Source organism: Haemorhous mexicanus, chromosome 8 (assembly GCF_027477595.1).
Source record: "Haemorhous mexicanus isolate bHaeMex1 chromosome 8, bHaeMex1.pri, whole genome shotgun sequence".
Lineage (NCBI taxonomy): Eukaryota > Metazoa > Chordata > Aves > Passeriformes > Fringillidae > Haemorhous > Haemorhous mexicanus.
The window spans coordinates 3,263,520-3,276,675 of NC_082348.1; the positions used below are offsets into that span (position 1 = coordinate 3,263,520).

Below are 13,156 nucleotides of genomic sequence, written 5' to 3' on the forward strand. Positions count from 1 at the left end.
GCAGGGAGGTTGGAATAAGATGAACTTTAAGGTCCCTTCCAACCCAAAGCATTCTATGATTCTAAGAAAACGAAAATAGGAGCAGAGATAGCAGCACCATTTTCAGTGACCAATTCAAAGGAACCTGAAATCATGAGCCATTTTTGATCAAACGTAGGTGAGAACCATCATGCACAGCTTTCACTGATGACAACTTTTTAAAATTTATTGTGTGACTGTCAAGAAATTTTCTCTTTTAGAAGCTCTGCCCTGAGCCAACTGGAGCTGACTGCTTTTCTTATTTCATGTAACCATGATCAGCTCAGACACTGTGGGAGAAACAAACTCAGGCACAACTCTCGACTCTGGACCATTATTGGTGACCTGAAGCCACCAGGTGAGCCCCACCATCGGGTGCCCACCCTTCTGTAGAGGACAGCAAGCTGGTTTTGATGTTGTTTGCTGATATTTTGAAGGAAGGGGAAGGGTTAAGTGAGGTATTGGCATTTTTAGAAGGGGTTGATCAAACTCTCTAGGATAGCCCCTCACCTGTTTTCTTTTTTTTTTTTTTTCCAAGTACTGCAGGTCAAACTCCAACAGGAGAGAGCTGAAACTGAGAAGAGAGACAATGTTTCTTACAAATGAAAACATTGCTATTCATAGCTGGCTTAGTAATGTAGCTAAAAGGGGGAAAAAAAAATCATGTCTCAGTCAGAATTGTGCCCATCTAACTTAAGCTAAGATAAAATATTTGCAAATGCTCTTAATGACCATTTTTAATCACTTGCAGGATTTAGTGGTAGCTTTCTTTTGTTTTGTTTTTTTTTTTTCTAATAATAAACTACTTCATATTCAGAAATGTCTGTAACCTGGTGAATGCTTTTGATTTATTACATCTCTCAGACATCAGAATTCTGGATTTGAAAGCTGAAACATGAGGGAGATCCAGATCCTCCAAATGATTTTATTTTTCATTCTTTTAAAATGACTTGGAATGCAAAGCCTTTCAGCATTTCATATTGCTACTTATATTGAAAAAAGAATAAAAGCTTGCACCCAACTAAGATAATTTCAGTGATGCCAGCACATTTATGCTTTGAAGGTTCTTATGAAATGGGTGCGATTAAACCCCATTTTACCTTCCCTGACCCAGGGTGCATTTTTTTAGGGCCACAAATCTCCATGAAACTCTACAAACCTGCTCATTTCCTCCCTTCACTATTGTGGCTTGGGCATGTTTGTTCCACAGGGCTGAGCAGAGCAAATGGTGGAGTCATGGAGCATCCCAAATTGGAAAGGATCCACCAGGATCATCGAGTCCAGCACCAGGAAGCTTCAGCAGAAGGAGAATCTGAGAGAGACGTCACACGCATGAGGGGGGCTGGGATTGGAGCAAGGGTGAAGGGTGACTCCACCTGTGACACATCTCGAAGCAGCAAGGACATTTTGAGGCTGTGAGAAGCTGCTCTGAAGAATGCAAGGAAAACAGCCTCTTTGAAAAGGAGAAAAAAAAAAAAAGAAAGAAAGGAGAAAAACAAATCTTTAAGAAACTCAGAAGTGCAGCTCAAGGTCTTGTTTTCCTTAGCTCAGTGGTGAAGGAAAATTGTTGTCAGAAACACAAGTATTTAAACAGCCTATGACAGCAAGGAAGCAAAGGGCTGCTTCTGCCAGTGACCGAGGAGAGCTCAGCTGCTCCCTGCCAGCCAGAGGGATTCACATCCAGCCCGGATCTGGGAGCAAAATCCCCTCTCCTCAGCCTCTACAGCACCTATCTCATCAGCCACGGACCAAACCTCAAAGCTCCGGATCACATGAGATTGTTCCCACTTGGATCTGGGCTGGCTGGTCCCCACGTGGAGGGTGGCAGGAGGCCCCGCTCGCCGTGGGGCTGAGTCACCGTCCTCCGTCGTCCTCTGCTGCTTCCAGCCCTTCCAAACAAGCCAGCAGTGCACAAATATGTGAAAATATTCCTCGCCCACTCCCAGCCATGTTGAAAAGAAACCTGTTGTGGTTAAATGACTCGGTCAGTTCTTCAGGGATTTTCCAAGGTTTCCTATAAAAAGAAATCTGTGGGAAATGAGTGATTGCATAATCACTAACACATGCCAATTCATCTAAGCCTATTATCTTTTATGGCATTTTCTACTCTATTGTCCTTACTCTGGTGAGTTTCTGTCTTACAATTCTTTTCCTTATTAAATTATTTGCACATTTTGCTCTCTCCGACCCTTTTGCATCAGTGGGATACTTAGCATCTCCATGAGGAAAGAAGTCAAAGACAAATGGTCCCACCACCTTTTCTCACATAATATTTTTCCCACCTTCACAGGAGTAGCTCAACAACAATCTCAGTGAAACTATGAGGGACCTGTTCAAGTGAGAAGCTGTGTTAGCTGGGTGTTGGTACCACAAAAAATAAGTTTTTTCTTAAGGAATATGCATTTTTACAGAGGTTTTCTAAGGTCCCTGACAGAAATGACCAGTATTCATAGTTTTAAAATTACATAGTCCCTTGAAAATGCTGCAAGTTGCCTACAGGTCATAATTTCTTAGAAACAAACCCCAAGTGCCTTGGAAGTCTTAATTACACTGCATTTCAATTGGATTTAGGCTGCTAAACCACAGATTTTAATGGGAATTTCAGATCTTTAAAAACCTTTTGATTTTCGACTTTAGGAACCTGACATTGCCTGAAAGCCAACCAGGCAGTCACCTTTAGAATTAATATTTAATCATGTTTTGAGTGGGTTTTTTTCACTTTTGAGTGGGGCTTTTTTTCAGTATTGAACTCTTCCCAAGAACAACAGGTTCATAAACATATGAATCATGGCTAAGCACTCACCTCTCCACAAGGTGTGGCCTCTGGCAACCTCTTCATTTTTAAATAAAGGAAAAGAGCAGAAGACCCGTGTGACTAAGATACAAGGCTTTTTTTCCTAAAACCCCAGATATTGAGACGAATTATCACTGATGACTACTAACCACAGAGCTCTAAGACCTGGGAAGAGCCCAAATCAGTGACAATAATCTTTAAATTAAACTAAGAGGTAGGTCCCCATGATTTTAATGTGAGAGAGGAGACTGCAGAGCAATAATGGGCTCTAGGAACATTCAGGCAGAGAATAAATGAGCTACAGGTTTACTGAACAAGGCCCCTAACCCTAAACATGAGGTGGGATAGCCAAGCCTTGGTTATGCCACTCATCTCTGCATTGGAAATCCAGTTCTTCAGAGCAGATCTGTGTGAATTTTCCCCAGAAATGCGACAGGAAATAAAGGAGGGTTGGGGAGAGACCTCATGTCCAGGACATCTCAATTCTCCATCTCCCAGTGCAGGGCAGCTCCACTTTAGGAAAAGAATCAGAATTGGAAGGGTGGCCTGGACGTGAGACAGGAGGTTAATGGGAATCAGAGCTGGTGGTGCTGAAGACAGGGAAGAGGAGGAGCAACAATCAAACATTGAATAACAGTGTAAACAGGAAAAAGCTCTGTTGTTACACAACGTCCTCCCAACCATGCAAACCCTCAGTGCTCCTGCAGCAACTCAAACAACTGCAAGAAAAAGCAGCTCTGTCCTCTCTTTTGCCACTCTTGGGATAGAAATGTCTTGGACTCCATTTCCCACTGAAGAGGGAAGCAACAGCCAGCAAGTCTCCAATTTACTGACAAGTTTTACCAACTCCAGCAAGCCAACAGGACCCACTCTTAATTTACCTCTGAGTCCCAGCAAGCAAGAGCAGAAGATTCTACAGCAAGAGCAGAAACGTGTCAGGCCAACAAAGTCTCTACAAATCAGATCAGCTTTCCAGAAAAAAATATTATTTCCGTTGCCCACATGAGCAGGTTTTCACAGACAGAAATACCCATTTTGGTTCTCCTATACTATTTTAGATGTCCCTTTGACACGTACATTTCTGAAACCAAACTGAATTTTCTTTTAATCAGAAATAATTTGCAAGACTATTTGGCAATATTCACACCCTGCAAGTGTTTTCTTGTTGTCAAGGGCTCCTGAGGATCTCCAGCACCTGTCATCCTCTGCCAGCATCAACCTTTCCATATGGGCAGGTCTCCAGAAAAGATTATGGGCAGTGTAAAATCCACCCATCTTAAATCACCATTTCTCTGATGTACATCAGGGGTTCGGAGAGGAGAGTCCATTCAAGTTTGTTACTCCTTTCTTAATTTTCCCTTCAAAAACAGATTTACTCATATTTCTATTGGTCTTGTAAGATCTGCTCTGGTTTTTGCTATTAGCTAACTATTCAGTCCATTGGTAACATTTTAAGGCACTTTATCAGCCTATATAATTTTATAATCATTTTGTTGTTTTCACTAAAAAAAAGAAATGGAACTAGTCAGACACCTAATGCTACTTTAAGTGCAAATAGATTTTTTTGTGGTTGAATAATAACATCTGTTTTGATTTTCCAGACACAAAAGTGCGTTTTATCTGGCCTTCCTTTATTTGAACTTTTCACATCTGCTCAGGCCTGCTTCCCATAAACTAAATACCAGATCCTTTCACAATGTAGGAAATTTACCTGCACCAGTTGTTGTCCCAGCTCCAAAGACTTCTTTATAAAAATGTCAAAAGTCTAATAAATACAATCTTAGTGCACTGTGTGTTTATTAAATATTGCTATTTATTTTCCCCATCCCAAATAGTTGAAACTCACAGACCTAATCTTGAAAAATTTATTTTAATGAATGAACTAATTTATATTTATGGAATAAAGTACATTGTGGGCTGGTGCCCCCTGTTTCACACAAAATTTAGAGATAAACTTGTCACAATGCTCTATGCCATCAGTTACAAATTCAATCAGAAATTATAGGGATGGTCAGATGCATTGTGCTTTCAGCAAATAAAAGAAGTCATGACCCATTTTTTCATAAGCCATTTTCAGGGTAATCTACAAAGATTTGTTAGTGAATTTTGAATTTTGACTTATTCTGGTCTCTTCAGAAGTGAAAAAAGTCAGGAAAGATAAAAATGCTAATCAAAAAAACACTTTTACTTTTTTTCTTTTAAGTAGCTTTTTAGTTTCTGATTGTAGCTCACATCCCAAAACTTCAACATGTTTAGCTAAAGGAAAAAAAAATAAAGGGAATGGTATGAAACTTCAACTGAAACAAAACAGGCTGAGGAAAATATAAGAAAAATAGAAGCAAAACAGGCTGTTGGAAAATATATCCTGGGCATCAGATGAATGTTAAGGATCATTCTTTGAACTCAGAGCTAAGGAGAATTTTTCTCTACTGATGTGACCAGGAAGATATGCAGAAAAAGCACCCCCTCATCAGCCTCTTCATAATATCTGCATCTATTCAGCATTTCTTGCCACTGATAGAGAGATATATCTGGAGAACTCCTACGTCCCTGGGCCCCGTGCAGCTGTGTCTGCAGCAGAACTGCAATATTGGGCCACCTTCCACAGACAGAAAACTCAGCAAATGGCTCTGCAGAGCAGAGCACTGATGGCAAAGCTGAGAATCCAGGTTTTCCTTCTCTCAGCACACCAGGAGCATCTCTTCTCTTCAAAGTCTCCTACCTCTGTCCTAAGGAAGACACAGAGTTTCATTCTTTTATGTTATTTTGAGTCTTTAGCAAATTTTGGGGTCTATGATTTGGCAATCTCATCAAATACAGCTTTATCCACCCAAAACACTGACCAGCAGCAGCATCTTAAATAGACAGGAGATAGAAAAGCACAAGGAGGACCACAGTGGTTTTGGGAAATGTTGGAGGGGAAAGCAATATGCTTGCACTGCCCTTGATTTACACCTTGATTTTTTCCATCTGCACAAAGGATTGAAACTGCGTCACGATGGAACAGTTGTGAGAATCACAAAGAATTTAACAAGTCAAAAATGGATTAAAAAGCACTTTATGGCTTGTTAAAGAAATCCCCCTGTTCCTCAGAAGCATTTTTAGCATCTTATTAATGGTATTTGATCTGACTAACATATTGACTCGTCATTTGAATAAGAGATGAATCCTTTTTGATGGACCACAAAGGGAGTATAAATTCAAATGAGGCACTTCTCCAAATTTTTACTTAAGCATAACCCCAAAGAGCCCATAACATCTGTAAAGGTTTTTTTCTGTGCCCCACAAAAGACTATCCTAATGATCTTTTAAATCATGGGGTTATTTTATTTTCTTTAGAAGTAATCATTGCATATGTGTTTAAATCAAATAATAACGAGTTGGAAGTTCTCTTTTACCTGTTTTCTGGAATGCCATGCATTAATTCCACTTAAGAAAATACTCCAAGCCAATATAACTTTTTTTTTAAAACAATCTGTCATGAAACTCATACTTTAACATGAGTTGAATTCATCATCAGTCTCATACAAAGTAGTTCAGAACTTGACAAATGAAAATCACAAAACATATCAAAGAAATATGCAAAAAGCCTCATGCCTTTCAATCAATCTCTGAATGATCCGAAATTATTTTGGTCTATCCAATTTATACTGTTTAGGACAATTGAAGTGTCACCAAGACAGACACTACTGTGGAGTTAGTAGGTAGACCCATAATTGGCTTCTCTTTGGCAAAAGCCAGAAAACTTGCCCCTAGTCATTTTTTGGAGCAATTTTATACCACCTAAGAATTTGCACTTAGGAATAAGTTGGAGACCTCCAGCTCATTTTGAAAACAGTAATTTATAGCTGCACAGACATTATGATTTTACAGTGTTTTGATAGTTACGCCTTCACTATCCACATGGAACATTTAAAAACGGATTAGAAGCCATTAATCTTGGAAATATGAGGGATTCGTAGCCTGAAGAGGAACTCGAAGCATTTGCAGCCTAAGTCTGTTTCTGCACCTAGGTGTATTGTGTTATTAAGGTATTTCATCCTCTTCTAGAGCAAGTCAAGAATTATACTGAGGCAACCCTTTTGTGGTGAAAGTACTGGATAATAAATCAGGGATCTCAATACTTTCTCACAGATACTCTTATTGACCTTGGACAAGTATTTAAGCTGGAAACCATTTTAGGCAGTTCCTGTCTCTTGTTACAATCTCCAACAGCACTCAGTCAATCGGATCCCCATATGCAATTTCATCCTTTAGGCACAACAGTAATCACAGCCTCCCACTTCACTAAAAGTCTTTCATTTTAAAATTGAAATACCTTAGAGACAGGTCAAACCAAGCCCTTGTATTTTCCACACCTATGCCTTGAAATGTGGGGGAGTTCCACTCCATCCAGGTCTTTGCAGAAGGCTGTTAATTCCTCCAGAGCCTGACCTCAGATGCTGGGTTCAGCTGTTCCCAAACTCTGATAAACGTCAGGTCCAAATCCAAATCTGGATCCCAAACTTGTGGTATGGGCCCATCTGTACTTGAAAGCAACATTTAAAAAAAAAAAAAAAAGAGGAAAGCTAAGATCATGAATATTTCTATTTGAATACTGCATACAACAGATTTATGAACCTAAGCAGTTACTTTTTTTCTTTGTGAAATCAAAACTACCACAGGATTTCCCGTCCATATATACCATATGCTTTTTCCAACTTTGTTTAAAATTCTTAGCGTCCCAATATGCTAAAGCTTCTGAGCACTACTGAGGTGTTGCAGGATTTTTTTGCAAGCTTTACCAACTTTGCAAACTACACTATAGTCAAGAATTAATTTTTGTATAGGAAAAATGAATTTAATCTATTTATTTCTGCAATATGGTAATGAATGGTGAAAGCATCATATGCAATGGAGGCCTTGGGGAACTGCCTGAAATAGGATTAATTCTCCTAAATGACAAGAGTGTTTATTTCAGTGCAACTGACTGTGTACATTGGGTCAAGAGATGCAAAACCAAGTCCTGCCAGCACAAGCCTTGCAGGATCTTCTGAGTACAATCTTCATTTAGAGCCCAGGCAGAAGCAAGACAAGTGAGACACCAACAACACTAAAGGAAACTTATAAATGTTTGCAAATTCGTTTTATGGATTAATGACCCTGCACATAAGAATTGACATTTCCAGGACAAATCACTTCTTTATCCTACTGGTATTTCAGCAGTTTTTGCTTATGCTAAAGCAGAGGCGAATTTTTCCTTCTTCAGATCAAACGAGATCTAAAATCTGGGAAGATTTAACAGTAAAATAAAAACAATGGGGATGTAAATGTTAACCATCTGCATTTGTGGCTGCTATTTCTTATGATGTGATATCTCCATCAATGGCATTATATTTTTGCTTTTGTTATCTCTCATAACTTTTCATTCTATTATGGTTAATCATTGATAAACAAACACTTTGACTTATAAAGTGGCAATCATCTTGTCTAAATTTAACTGTGTAAAAGTCAAACACCTACTCCAAGCTACTCGTGAAGGCTCCTTCTATAGATAGTGGTGACAGATTGGCATTTTCAGAGAGAGACTTATCCTACCTGTCTTACACACTTGCTTTAAGATGGGATTAATCACTCTGTGGAAGTACTTTCTTCTTTTTCTTTCCTTGGACTGACTTTAGCTAAAAAGCAGCGCACAAGTTTTGTTAACAAAAAAAAAAAAAAAAAAAAAAAAAAAAAAAAAAAAAGGAGGGGAAAAACCCCAAGAGATTATTTCAGGCCTTGAATTTGAATCCACAGAGGTATTTAGCCTCAAAAAAGCACAGTTTCTCTAGGATGCTGAAAGTTGCTTCCTTAAAGCAGATGGGAAGAAGGAAGGTGGAGAGAGACAGGAGCACAGCCTTTATATTTATCACCTGCCCTGACTCCCTGCCTTTAGGGCTGGTGAGAAGCAATGCTAAGGAGAACCAAGACACAAGGGAATAGCAGACTTACTTTACTCTGCATTGTTTTACCCAAAGAAACCATGGGGATTGTCATAGTTTCCCTCTGGATGGAATTCCAGTGACAGAAAGGTTTTCCAGGCTTTGGCAAGAGAAAAGGGCTGGCCAACAGCTATTCTGCTTCAGCAGAAGCAAAGCAAAACCAGCATCTCCCTTTTTCACATGAGATCAGCTCCAGCTCAACACAGGGAGGGACCACACACCAACCGTGGCTTCAGGACATGAGCCTTAGGAGGCAATTCAACGGAAACTTCTAATACCCTTCACATCATTCAAATGAAAAGATGCTGATGCTGAAGAGGGGAGAAACATTCTTCCTGGCGTCTCTCCATTTGAAATTCTGCTACAGTGACAGTATCTGGATTAGACTCCAGGACAGTATTTCTGAAACAGCAGGAACCCTGCTTACTGCATCAGTTTTAAATTATAAGCCTTCCAAAGATGTCAACACCACTTTCCTGGAGACTTTCCTGAAATTAAAACACTGAGCTTTTCCCCTGAGCCTTCACAGAGTCCTATGGATCCGTCGCCCAGTGTCACCGTTCGTATCGTGATTTGCCTATGCTGGGTCACTGCTACTACTTCATTTCTGCTCTATAGTCAGCCTGGCTCTTTGATGTTACTCAGTCACTATTTCCTTTCCCTTTACTTTTATCTCTGTCCTGGCATTCTTCCTTTAAGCATCCTCTCTACCAGATGGTCTCCATCTCTCCTTCAGAAGTGCCCAAAATATTCCTACTGCCTCCTCTTGATCTTCCCCCAGCAGCAAACCTCTTCATCCTACAGAGCTCAAATACCAATGGATTTCTCCTCCTTGCTGCTTCTTTCTTGCACTTTGAAAAGGAATTCACTGGAAGCAGCTAACCTCCAATCCTCATTATGCACGATGCACTCATTTATAAGAGTTTACCCAGGAGAAAAATTCAGACGGGATATAGGCTGCTACAATTGCGTTTTTTCAAGTGGAAGCACATCTGATGTCTGCGTGCCGAACCGGAGCTCTAGTTTTTAAAACAGGAGCTCCAACTTTTGCATTTGGAAATCCATATGGATCCTTTAATCTGAAGGTCAAAACGGCTTTTATGAAAGATACTGAAAACAATGATACTTTATATAATTATATAAAGATGATTCAATATCGTAGTACTATCAGAGGATTCGGAAAATCTCTGTGTTATGGATTTTTAAGATGGGGTTTAGACAGTATAAGATGAGGCTTCAGAAGTTTACAGGGAGGAAAAAAAATCTTGTCACAATTTATATCTTCCTAATAGGTCACTGAAACTCTGAGGATAACAATTGCTTTTACTTGCAGTTGGCAGTGCACTATAATCAAGAATGAAGCTCTAGATATTTTTGTGGAAGTACAAGCACTTACTAAAATGCAGCAGCATAATAATGTATTATATATTATACAAATACAGCGAGGTGGGATTTGTGTTTGTCTCTTTGCAAGAGAAGAAAGAACTCTGAAATGACCTTCTGTTCATAAGTTTCTTTGAAAAAGGCTTGGCCTGAAACCACTTCACTACTATTGATATAGTCTGTTTCTGTACATAAATCTTAAATGTAAGCACGGCTTCAAAAAATAACTAAGCAATCACAAAGCTTTACTTTTCAGATTCAATTGCCTTCAAATCCTTTACTGAAGTCCCCTTGGCACTGTCACTTCAAAATCGGGATAATGCTGCATAGTGTTTCTCAGCTTCAGTAAAACAAAAGCCTTATTGAATAAATATGTGTGAAAATGTTGCAAACAGAACCATCTCAGCAGCCACCACCTGACCAGGCTGTGGTGACCCTCCCTGGTGACCTGCGTGGGCTCGGCGCTCGACTTCTTGGCTTATCCCAGCACTGCTAAATTTCAGGGTCTTTGTCCTTAAAACTGTAGCAAAACACACGTTTTCCACACAGAAACCTAAGAGCAGGCTTTAGACATCAAGGAACAGCAAGGTGACCTAGGATTTCCATATGCAGGAAGCTGCTGATCAAATGGTATATCCTTTTTTTAATCTGCTTCTTGGATCGTGAATATAGAGGAAACCTTGTGGTTCTGCTAATCCCTTAACTCTGGGTTTGTAAGGAGAGCTTGCAACATTACCCCGTCTTGGAAACGTAAAGGCAGAGTAAAATATCCACTATTTACTATTTCATGTCTCGTTCTACTCTAAAAAAGGATGAGTCAGGAAGGTTTTTCTTTTTTCCACACATCATCTTCTGCTTATCCAATGTCTCCCTGTAGTTAAAATATTAGCTCAGGCCCACAGAACCCATTATTGCAGCAGGACAGCCCCACATGCCAATGTCCCCATGATCAGGTTTCAGGGCTGTGAGCTCAGGTATCCAAATCCCTGAAACCAGAGTCACCCAGCAATTACCTCCTTAATTTTTGGGCACTCCTTGTTGGCAGGAGGCACACAAGTAGTGCTAGTTCACAGCTGACTGCACCAAACTGCCACAAATCAGGAAAAGGTCCACTGAATTAGATTTGATTGTCCTTTCAAAAAGACTCTCTTATTAATTTGCTGCAATTTTTATTTCACTTTGCTGTCAAAGAACCTCAATGGTCCTCTGAAGCACAAAGAATCTCACAAGAAAATGTAGCAGGTGAGGTAACAGGGATTTTTTTTCTCTTGTGGAAGGGTCATTTCAACATGTTTGCTCTAAAAAGCAAGAATTATTGTCAATTCTATTTCTGACTCATTAAGGCTAGTTAAAAAATAATTACAAAGCAATTATTGAAAAGCAACTTCTAAAGCTGCAGAATAAGAAACAACAAACAGGCTGCTTATATCAAGTACAAAGAACTGTTCAAGGTTAAACCTGTTGAGTTTCAAGTACCAAAAATTGAGAGGGACACCAAGTATTCAGAAAATATCTAGGTTCTCACTGAAGACCAGAAATATCCAGCAGGAATGACAGCACAAACTGGTAGCTGGGTTGAGGTATTGGTAATTTTATCTCACCTGAATGTGAGGTGCTCGCAGCTCTGCCCAACCCCCTGGCAGTCCTGTGTCTGTGAAGCCAGTGCTGGCTTTCCTCTCAATCCTTCCATTTCTAAACCTCTCATTTCCACAACCCCAGCCAGCAATGAGCAGTGCCCAAATCAGGTGTGCAGAGCCCAGGGAAGTGGCCTTGACACGGGCCAGGGTGAGGAGGGCAGCCTTCACTTAATAGTGGGACAGCTACAAAAACCTGATGCTTCACACTTCACACCCTGATGGGAAGCAGATGTCCGAGTCCTTGCTGTTAGAAAGGGCAGATTACAAAAAAAAAAAAAAAAAGGGAAAAAAAAAAAGAGCAGTGAATAAATGCTACAAATTGAAGTAGGGTCAGCTCTGCAGTGTAGGAGATCAGGCTAGACAGAGGCAGAAATAATTTTCTTGCAGATTAGAAGCAGATAAATAAGAGAGAGAAAGAAGGAAAACATGCAGTACAGAAAGGAAGATAAGAAAGAAGCCGTTCATCTTATGTATGGGAACCAACTGCTGCATATGTATTTCCTATGCAGTTTTAGTAACTATCCCCAAGATGTTAATCTGAAACACTTTGCAGGAAGTGGACCATCTATTTAATTTAAAATGCTGCTTGGAACACTGCAGGATTTTCAAATAATTCAGTTAAAGCACTGGACACTCAAATCTGCTCAGCAAAAAGTCTCCAGCCAGGATTTTGAATTTCACACATAGATGTCTCACTTAGGGAAAAAAAGCATTTAAGCATTCAAGTTGAGTTGTTGATACTTGCATTTAAGCATTTTTCTAAGACAACTGTTTACTGACAACATCAAATATAAGCTACACATGCATAACTGAGGGCATACAGTCATCCACCACAATTAGTGAGGGTGGGCACATACTAAGACCAAAAATAGGGGGTATTTCCAATGGAATTAATAGAAAAATAAACAACCTGTAAACCAAGGTGAATTCTTGTTCATAAATTAACACAGAATAGCCCAGTGGGAAATGTGACGTGCGGTTTTCACACATGGCAGAAGTTTGCTGGTGGTTGTGTCCGTTAAAGGTGAAGGCTGTGTTACCAACAAGCACGTTTTCATCTGGCCTTAGACTTAGAAATAACAGTAAAAATCAAACACAAACAGTTATTTTCTTCCTTTTGGGATTTGGCACATGTGCTACAACAGACATAGATGGAAATTTCTAAAATAAATTAAGGAATGTACTTGTCAGTTTATTAATCAAAGTTTACCTGCTTCACATTACACGGAGACAAATTAAACAAGCTACCATGGTACTCGGAAAACATCTGCTAACAAAGTCAGAAGTAATGATAAACAAACTTGAGTTCCCTTTGTGGTTGATTTCCATCCAGCTGCATTTAATTATAAAAGAGCTATCAA

The 13,156-nt window shown here is 39.6% G+C and overlaps 1 long non-coding RNA gene across 1 annotated transcript; it reads right to left on the bottom strand.

The window, feature by feature from the left end:
• Positions 1–529: 529 nt before the first annotated feature.
• Positions 530–1,470, bottom strand: LOC132330245 (uncharacterized). Its single transcript, XR_009487251.1, has 2 exons — positions 1,178–1,470; positions 530–592 (listed from the first exon to the last, which is right to left on the bottom strand). It is a non-coding gene; the product is annotated as an uncharacterized LOC132330245 (long non-coding RNA).
• Between the last annotated feature and the right edge of the window lie 11,686 nt (positions 1,471–13,156).